Source organism: Diadema antillarum, unplaced genomic scaffold (assembly GCF_040938485.1).
Source record: "Diadema antillarum isolate AM-2024a unplaced genomic scaffold, OU_Dant_1.0 seq00000768_RagTag, whole genome shotgun sequence".
Classification (NCBI taxonomy): domain Eukaryota; kingdom Metazoa; phylum Echinodermata; class Echinoidea; order Diadematoida; family Diadematidae; genus Diadema; species Diadema antillarum.
Genome location: NW_027271658.1, coordinates 2,386,462 through 2,395,402, shown reverse-complemented (window position 1 = coordinate 2,395,402; position 8,941 = coordinate 2,386,462). Strand labels below are relative to the sequence as shown.

At 40.1% G+C, this 8,941-nt stretch overlaps 1 pseudogene; it reads right to left on the bottom strand.

Annotated features, from left to right (window-relative positions):
- Nucleotides 1-5,373: 5,373 nt before the first annotated feature.
- LOC139738808 (tubulin alpha chain-like) lies at nucleotides 5,374-8,058 on the bottom strand (annotated as a pseudogene).
- Between the last annotated feature and the right edge of the window lie 883 nt (nucleotides 8,059-8,941).

Sequence of the window (8,941 nt, the reverse complement as noted above, 5' to 3'; positions counted from 1 at the left end):
GCCAGCGCAGGTTGACACGTTCTTATTAGCATACCAACTGTGATCTGACTCATGAATATATGAATATTCATATTCGCCTTCGTCGGGAGGCGGTAGGGAGAAAAACCCAGGTTTCAAAAGGCCTCGTGGCTTCGCCACTCGGTCTCTCGTTCACCCGTTTCTCGCAGTTCTCGGTGTGGCGAGTTAGTCTCAATCTTCAGCCACGAGGCCTTCTTAAAAGGCTAACACATAGCAGAAGCACAGAAAGCCGAACCGGAATTACAAGCGCTTCTTAAGCCTTTATCGGAGACTAGCTTGGTACTCAAGGTAGTGCCTCGAAATAACGCAGGCGGCAAAATCGTTCGCGACGTTTCTCACTGCCAGCCATCGGAAGACTCTTTTCAATGCTTACATGGACTGTTCCACTCTGGAGTCCGTGCAACGCAACGAGCAGCCACTGCTCGCTATGTTTGACCCGGCAGCAGCATAGTCTCTACTAATACCAGGATTGATACAGGCAAAGCCAGACAGATAAAGAGATGGAGAAAATGGAGCAGAAAGGGTGGGAAAAGCTGCATGTCCGTCAACTACAGGTGACGATTTCAACTCGATATTGTATCTGACTTCACTTTCAAGAACCATCATTTCGGACATCTTTATCCGTGACTAATGTGCGTTCACTGTCAAACAAATTTGGCGGGTTCACATTCATCCTGCAGAACTTGAATTCAGACATTATGACTGTGTTTGAACGAATGGCTACACAACAATATTCCATCATACAGTGTTGTTTCCATTTCAAATCATTATCTACTTAAACTAACAGAAAAGGCTGATGTTGTGGTGGAGTTGTAATTCGTGCCTCAACAGTTTACGAACCCTACTGTCCTTTCGATGTACGTATCATTATGGACATAAGAATCGTACTGGCACATATTCGACCTTCGACCTGCAATTTACCAACAGTGGTTAAAGAAATACTCCTTATCTATTCAGAACTTATATTCCTTGATCTCCTAGAATTCTTGAATTAAAATGCTGACACCCGAACACGATTACCCTTCTTACATATTTAGCGAGGACATTCATTGTACCTCAGACAACCATACCACACTTATCAACATGCATTTCTCAACGAGTGTAAGACCGTCGCCGACACTATGGATATGTGGCTTCCTATGTTCTTGAAGCAAGGCCAAGTATCCGGTAATAGGTCTGAGTCCAGGGCCCCGTCTTATAAAGACTTGTGATTGATTCAAATCAATCGCAAGTTTACGATTGAATGCAAATCCATCTTATAAAAAAAGTTATGATCGACATTAAGACGGAGAACTGCAATCAATCTATCACAGGTTGCGATTGATTGCAGCTTTCAAGAGATTTGTGATTGATTGATTTTTATCACAAGTTTTATAAGACAGGGCCCAGACGGGAATTGGAGTCGGAGTTAGACGGGAGTCGGAGTCCCGGTATTCATATAGCAATTGTTTCAGCAAATGGAAATGCGTAGATGATCTCACAATGGCAGACCATGACGTGTGAACACCACAAGGAATCTTACCAAGAATGATTTGAACTGTCCAATATGCGGCTCAACCCCTGCAAGTACATGTACATATATTAGTTAATGCGAGTCTCGTTCAGACACTCTCAGCCCTTTGGTCCTGAACTCTGTTATTAACTAATGCATGTACTGGAAGGTGAGCACGCAATGTTACTTGGGGTAATAGCGAGAAACGTTATCCGATGGTCTGATCACATCATAATACCATAACCAACAAAGCGCCTTATAACTACTTTCTACGGACTACTCCTGTCACGAAATTGTATGAATTAACAATGTATCTCCATGAATTAGCCATGACAAGTGAACATCTTTCTTATGACAGCGTACACATGCTGCATAGGCCCAATATTAGAATACTTTGCCCTACTTGACACTTCTACAAGGGCCGTATTTCCAATGGATTCAAAAGCGCGCACAGCCCGTAACCCTGAAAGCAAGACGCAATGTTACTTGGGGTAATACATTTAGCGAGTTAACGCAATGTTACTTGGGGTAATACATTTAGCGAGAAACGTTATCCGACGGTCTGATCGCATCATAATACCATAACCAACAAAGCGCCTTATAACTACTTTCTAAGGACTATACTCCTGTCACGAAATTGTATGAAATAACAATGTATCTCCATGAATTAGCCATGACAAGTGAACATCTTTCTTATGACAGCGTATACATGCTGCATAGGCCCAATATTAGAATACTTTGCCCTACTTGACACTTCTACAAGGGACGTAATTCCAATGTATTCAAAAGCGCGCACAGCCCGTAACCCTGAAAGCAAGACGGGCTGTATCTGGCGGTATCGCCATTGAAACAAAATCAAGTGCCATGGCTGTTCTCATCATATTTAATCTCTGAAGTTAAATTGTTGATTGCATGCTTTCTTAATTAGTATCTTTACATTCTTTCGGAATGGTTTCCTCGTGTATGTTTTACACATTTGGGTAAGTATATATTATTTTCATTTTTATATATGTTGCACGCCTATGTTTGTTCCATGTATATATTCATTCCCATATTCGTTTTCATTTACAATTTGTGCAATGGGCTTATTGTAACACTTCACAACATCAACATCTGAAGTTTCACCCTGATTTCCCTAAATATAGCCCAATGCTGACCCCCAAGGCACTTCAAGATAGATACTGTGCTCTTATATCTGTCGACGGGTTCATCAATTTTCAGATTCAGTCAATTTAGATTCATCATTCTCTTTATTTTCATAATCGAAGGTTTACGGTACTATTGCTTTGATATCCCAAATAAGGGCATAATAAAGTAGTTTCATTTTTAGGCCTGTACATGACGCATCCGGTCCTAGCTATCATCCAAACAGTACAAATTATTCGTGATTCAGCATTTGTTCTGAGATTAGCTCATACAAGAATTGGTATTCAATTAAATTGAACTATAGATTCCATTGATAATGGCATTCGATATGCATGACAGGATAGCTGCTCCGACATAACCTTGTAGGCATGAAGAAACTTGTTAAATGTTCAAACAAACAAATAGACATAATGATATGATAAAACGTAGACGAACAGTATGACCTATGACTTATGACGTATGACTTATACCAGCATTTATAGAATATGGCTTACTTAACCTGATGAGTGTATTAATGCCTCATCAACGCTATATAGTTTTGACAGATTTGTTTCATAAAATGTAATTGATTTATCACAAGCACAAAGAAATGCCGGACTTCTATTTAATTCAATTCAATATTTCTATGACCAACTGTCAGTACTCTACACAACAAACACTCATTATGTAACCTTATGATATTCTGATCAATAACTGACACAGAGAGAAAAGCGAAAATTGCTTATGAAGTATTATCTATCTGCGCTAGAACAACATACGTTGCACAGTATAATCTCTGACTATATCTATCATTTAACGTCTGTATGTACGTATGCTATCACTATGTGTTCAAAATATTTTTTTTTAATGTCCGTACAGCATATTCATTATATGACACAAATCACACATCTATTTTATGTCACTTAAGTAAAAAAACATGCATGTTCGAGTGATATTCGCTATTCCGAAGGTTCTTTAATCGGAAAATGAAACAAGGTCCGTTATTCCGAAGTTTCGTCATTTCTGTGGTTCACTATTCCGAAAATGAAATAAGGTTCATTATTCGAAAATATGTTTATAGGAAAATGAATTATGGTTCATTAATCCGAAAATGTAAAAGGGTGTGCACTTTCGGATTAACGAACCAGAGGGAATTACAAACCTTGTTTCATGTTCGGAATTACAAACCTTCAAAGTAATGAACCTCCGAAATGACGATCTGTAGCCGTAATGTCGTACTTTCTCTGTCTCAGGGTGCGTTTATCAACTCCTTTTCTCGGCAGAAACAGGTTTTCCAGACAGCTTTCAAGGAATTTTTACGAGTTGATAAACGCAAAACTGTTTTGAAAGCCCTTTCGGAAAGCTTTTCCGAAAGGGTGCGTTTATCAACTCTCCTTTTCTCGGCAGAAACAGGTTTTCCAAACAGCTTTCAAGGAATTTCTACGAGTTGATAAACGCAAAGCTGTTTTGAAAGCCCTTTCGGAAAGCGTTTTAGAAAGCCGCAAATTTGTGGCTTTCCAAACAGGTTTCCTAAACAGGTTTTCAGAAACCTGTTTGTAAAAGCCTTTTAAGTTGATAAACGCAAAGCTGTTTTGAAACGGCTTTGTAGTATTGTACTGCAGTTACGAACAATGCACGCCTTATATGACCTCTTTTCCCCGGGTCGAATTGCGCAATGCAGCTATGCAGTGACAGGCCAGTTATCGTGTTCGCGAAGAGTTGATAAACGCAACTATTTTGGAAGCCGTTTCTAAAGGGCTTTGGAAACGGCTTTTGAAAGCCGTTTAAACAGGGGAAAGTTGATAAACGCATCCAAAGTCTCATGCCGCCACTCAGAAATATTTGAAGTATGTGCTAAAACTGGAGCTGCCTCACAGATAGGAAGACAATAATTATTGATTCATGTGGCATTGCATCATGACTCGTCACTCTCAAAGGAAGCTATGTCTTTATGATGGTAATTGCTTTTCGCCGTCCCTTCTTAGAAAACGAGCGGCACATCAATAGTACAGGGCTTTGGAAAGGGCTTTGGAAAGGGCTTTGGAAAGGGTTTGGGAAAGGGCTTTCGAAAGCCGTTTAAACAGGGGAAAGTTGATAAACGCAGGCACTGTATATTTGCTTCTACCCATGGTGACATGTTGCAATCAAATTAGTTCTTTGTGTTTACAGCGCGACTATCTCCTTAGAAGTGCCTTCTAACATATACATGTACTTTCCCTCTGGGCCACAATGGCCTTTACATTTCCCTATACCATCCACTATTACATTGATCAAAATATCTTATTCAAAGTTCTAAGTAAGAGTTAGATTCAGATATAGTACTGTATACTCTTGTTATGCTAAAATGTTAAGACTATTACGAGTTGAAAGTCAAGTTGAGCGTTGCCCAAATTCATCTTATATACTGCAGTATTACGAATGTAATTATTAAGTTCATGTGAGAGAAAAAAAAAGAAAGAAATGTACAGCAGTAGGTAATTAAACATGATTGAAATCTAATGATCTTTGACTAGTTTAACTCTCTTCTTTATACCTATTGGTTCCCCCTTTTAATGCATATGATAAAAAAGAAAGGGGCAGTCTTGAAAAAAAAAACCTCTACAAGAATATTCTTCTGCAGACTATCGGATCTCTTATTTTGTCAAATTGTGCACTTCCTTCTGTGACATCTTGCAGCTAGATCTACATAGTTTGAACCTATCATACAATGCAACTACACTCATGTCAGTCGTGTTCTGTCAATATGCCTCAAGGTCATCATCTTCGTCAAAGTCTGTTGTATCCATTCCTACTTCTTCATAGTCCTTCTCCAGGGCAGCCAGGTCATCCCTTGCCTCAGAAAACTCTCCCTCCTCCATGCCCTCGCCGACGAACCAGTGGACGAAAGCACGCTTGGCATACATCAGGTCGAACTTGTGGTTGACGCGGGCCCACGCTGCTGCAATTGCAGTGGTGTTGCTTAGCATGCAAACCGCTCGTTGGACTTTGGCTAAATCCCCTCCGGGGACCACGGAGGGAGGAGTATTGTTGATACCGACCTTGAAGCCAGTTGGGCACCAGTCAACGAACTGGATGGTTCGTTTCGTCTTGATGTTGCTGATTGCTGCCGCGATGTCTTTGGGAACGATGTCGCCTCTGTACAGCAAACAACACGCCATGTACTTGCCTTTACGTGGATCGCATTTGACCATTTGATTGTTAGGGTCGAAGCACGCATTACTGATTTCGGCCACGGAGAACCTCTCGTGGAACGCTTTCTCTGTAGAGACGACTGGTGCGATCGTAGACAGAGGAAAGTGAATTCGAGGATATGGGACTAAGTTTGTTTGAAATTCTGTCAGATCAACATTAAGGGCGCCTTCAAATCGTAAGGAAGCCGTTATAGAAGAAACAACCTGGCCTATAAGTCGGTTAAGATTTGTGTATGTCGGGCGTTCAACGTCGAGGTTACGATGACAAATTTCGTAGATTGCTTCGTTGTCAACAATGAATGCACAGTCGGAGTGCTCGAGAGTGCTGTGCGTGGTTAGAATGGTGTTGTAAGGCTCCACTACGGCGGTGGATACCTGAGGCGCGGGGTAGATGGCGAACTCGAGCTTCGTCTTCTTGCCGTAGTCCACAGAGAGACGTTCCATAAGTAGCGATGTGAACCCTGAACCTGTGCCTCCGCCGAAACTGTGAAAAACAAGGAATCCCTGAAGACCTTCACACCCCTCGGCCAGGCGCTGGATGCGATCCATGACCTTGTCAATGATGTCCTTGCCGTTAGAGTAGTGGCCGCGGCGTAGTTATTGGCGGCGTCCTCTTGGCTGTTAATCATTTGTTGAGGGTGGAAGAGCTGGCGGTAGGATCCTGCACGAATCTCATCTGCAGAATAGGGACAAACATTACAAATCGAAATGTAATATGATTTCGAAATCCATCAAAGCAAAACTGCTTATCATTTGCAGACTTTCAATGAAAGATCAGGTGTGCCTCCACAATTGGTGTTTTGCATCGTTTGTACAACTTCAAAGTTTAACAACTGATGCACACAATGGATTGAAAGTATCCGTCAGATACTAACAGTGTACTGTATAGTATTTTAAAGTAACCAAGGTGGCAGGGTAACAATTATACCTGTAAAGATGTTGGTTATAAAGAGTAACAAACTTCATTATTATTATGATGGGAGAAGATCATAGCACAAAACACGGACTGCAACAGGAAGAATATTTAACCTTCTTTTGGCACAAATCATGGCTATTCCGGTAGTACTGATTATATTCTTGTGTTTACGTGCTTGTTTGTGCAATGCTAGTAACAGAGATGTAATGGTTAATAGATGTCGTGGACCTATGCATGAACTGAACGAATTATGGACAAGTGCATAGGCTTTGTATAAAGCTGACGTGCTCTTTAATGTGAAAAAAAATGAAAACAATGGTACAAATCCTTCCAGAATAAAACAAGCGGTAGAGGATATAGCTGGTGCACCTATTACTGTGGGTTCCAGGTCTGCAAAGACAGCTCTCGGGACGTACTGCCCAGACCCTGTCTCACTAAAGAAGGTTGAGAACGATTTGTCGACTTCGGTGTCACAAGCTGGCTCCTGTGCCAGCCGACCGTCAGGCTGGATGCCATGCTCGATGCAGTAGAGTTCCCAGCAGGAGTTGCCCATCTGGCACTCCAGCTTGCCCAATGTGCACCGAGATGCATTCACGCTGTGATATGGAAAGAGATGTTTTGTTTTTTATTTGGTCTACGTTTCATTTCTTCCTCTCTAGGTAAAAACCCACTGAAAGAAGGTAATAGGTATTTAAGATTACTTTTGATATGAAGACCCGGGAAGTTCCGGGTATCTTGCAGTGCTCTGTCTGACACACTCGTCAGTGCTTTCACAAAAGCAGCAAACAGAATGCAAAACTGTAATGACAGTCGCTTTGAATATCAAAAATTCTAAAACTTGATATATCCATCAAAGACACCCTATTCAAGATTTATGCGAATAGTAGAGGTACTGCTGGCAAGTTTATGGGATGAAACGGGGGAGGCATTAATCCAGTACAAACAAAAATGGTCCCACAAAATCTTTGAAACACACACATACACACACACACACACACACACAACTTAATTCGTAATCTATTTCTTTTAAAATCTCAGACGTAAATGGAAGACAGGTTATCTATTTAGAAGGTACGATGGAAAACACAAACTGAAATGATAGATCTATGGCAGTCTAAAATGCCTAGAATTTCTCCTTTTTTTAACTGTGATTTACAAGTCATTTATTAGCCCCGCTTCTACTGAATGATAGTAAAGTTACTATTCACTACCAAGTATATTAAATAATTGTTTTTGATGGTATCTCCATTCTAATGTTAAAAACGGGAAGAAAGTCGTGGAAATGTTAAGGAATTTACCTGTTTCTTGTTCGACATGTCGTCAAATATCCGAACAAGGGACACTGGAACCCTTCAATTCAACTTGTCCAACAGTTTTTAATAGCGTCCTCATGCGTCAGCGAGCAGCTAGTAATTTAAAGGACCTGGAAGATTCATAACGGTAGGAAGTAAGTTGTGTAAGTATTAATCGATATGATGAATGACAGTTTTTCAAATCTATACGTGAATCACATCCATATTTAAGTTGATTTCAAACAGAGTTGTTTACTCTGCAAAAAAAAAACAATTAGTACGCTGGAAACAAGTTAACAGACCTATGGGATTTAAAGTTTTAAATGCTTTTATGAAACACCGATATTAGTTGCAAACTATGCAAACAAAATTAGATAAAAACTTCTTCTCCTCAAAAATATTTAATGATCTGGACACAAGATTTAACAAAAATTCAGTACTTCAGTGAAGTCAAATAGAAATCTTTACATGTATACAATGAAATCGTGAGGTGATGATAGCATGCAGTACTCTCATCTACTGCTAAGATAGGTTGCGCCCAATACTGTTCCGTAGGAGGTATAGGAACAGCTAAAATTCACAATTGGCCTATTTTACTTTAGATATTTCTGATTGTTTCTTTGACTCTGTTTTATCTAAGTATCTTGAACTTGGAGTGGTATTACATTTGACATTGATCATAATTATCTTGCAAATAATAGCCTGCAACCACGTTATTAAATCATTTTATTGTATCCATAGATATTTGAGTTTAAGACTAGTTCTCACTGTTGTCATTAGCATGGTTCAGCAGGTTATCATAATTCATATGATTTTTCAATCAACAGTAATCTTCATGCAAACCAAGAACAAATGAGAATACATGGATTTAAACCAGAGCTCGGGGCCTTATTCAACTGGATGACTT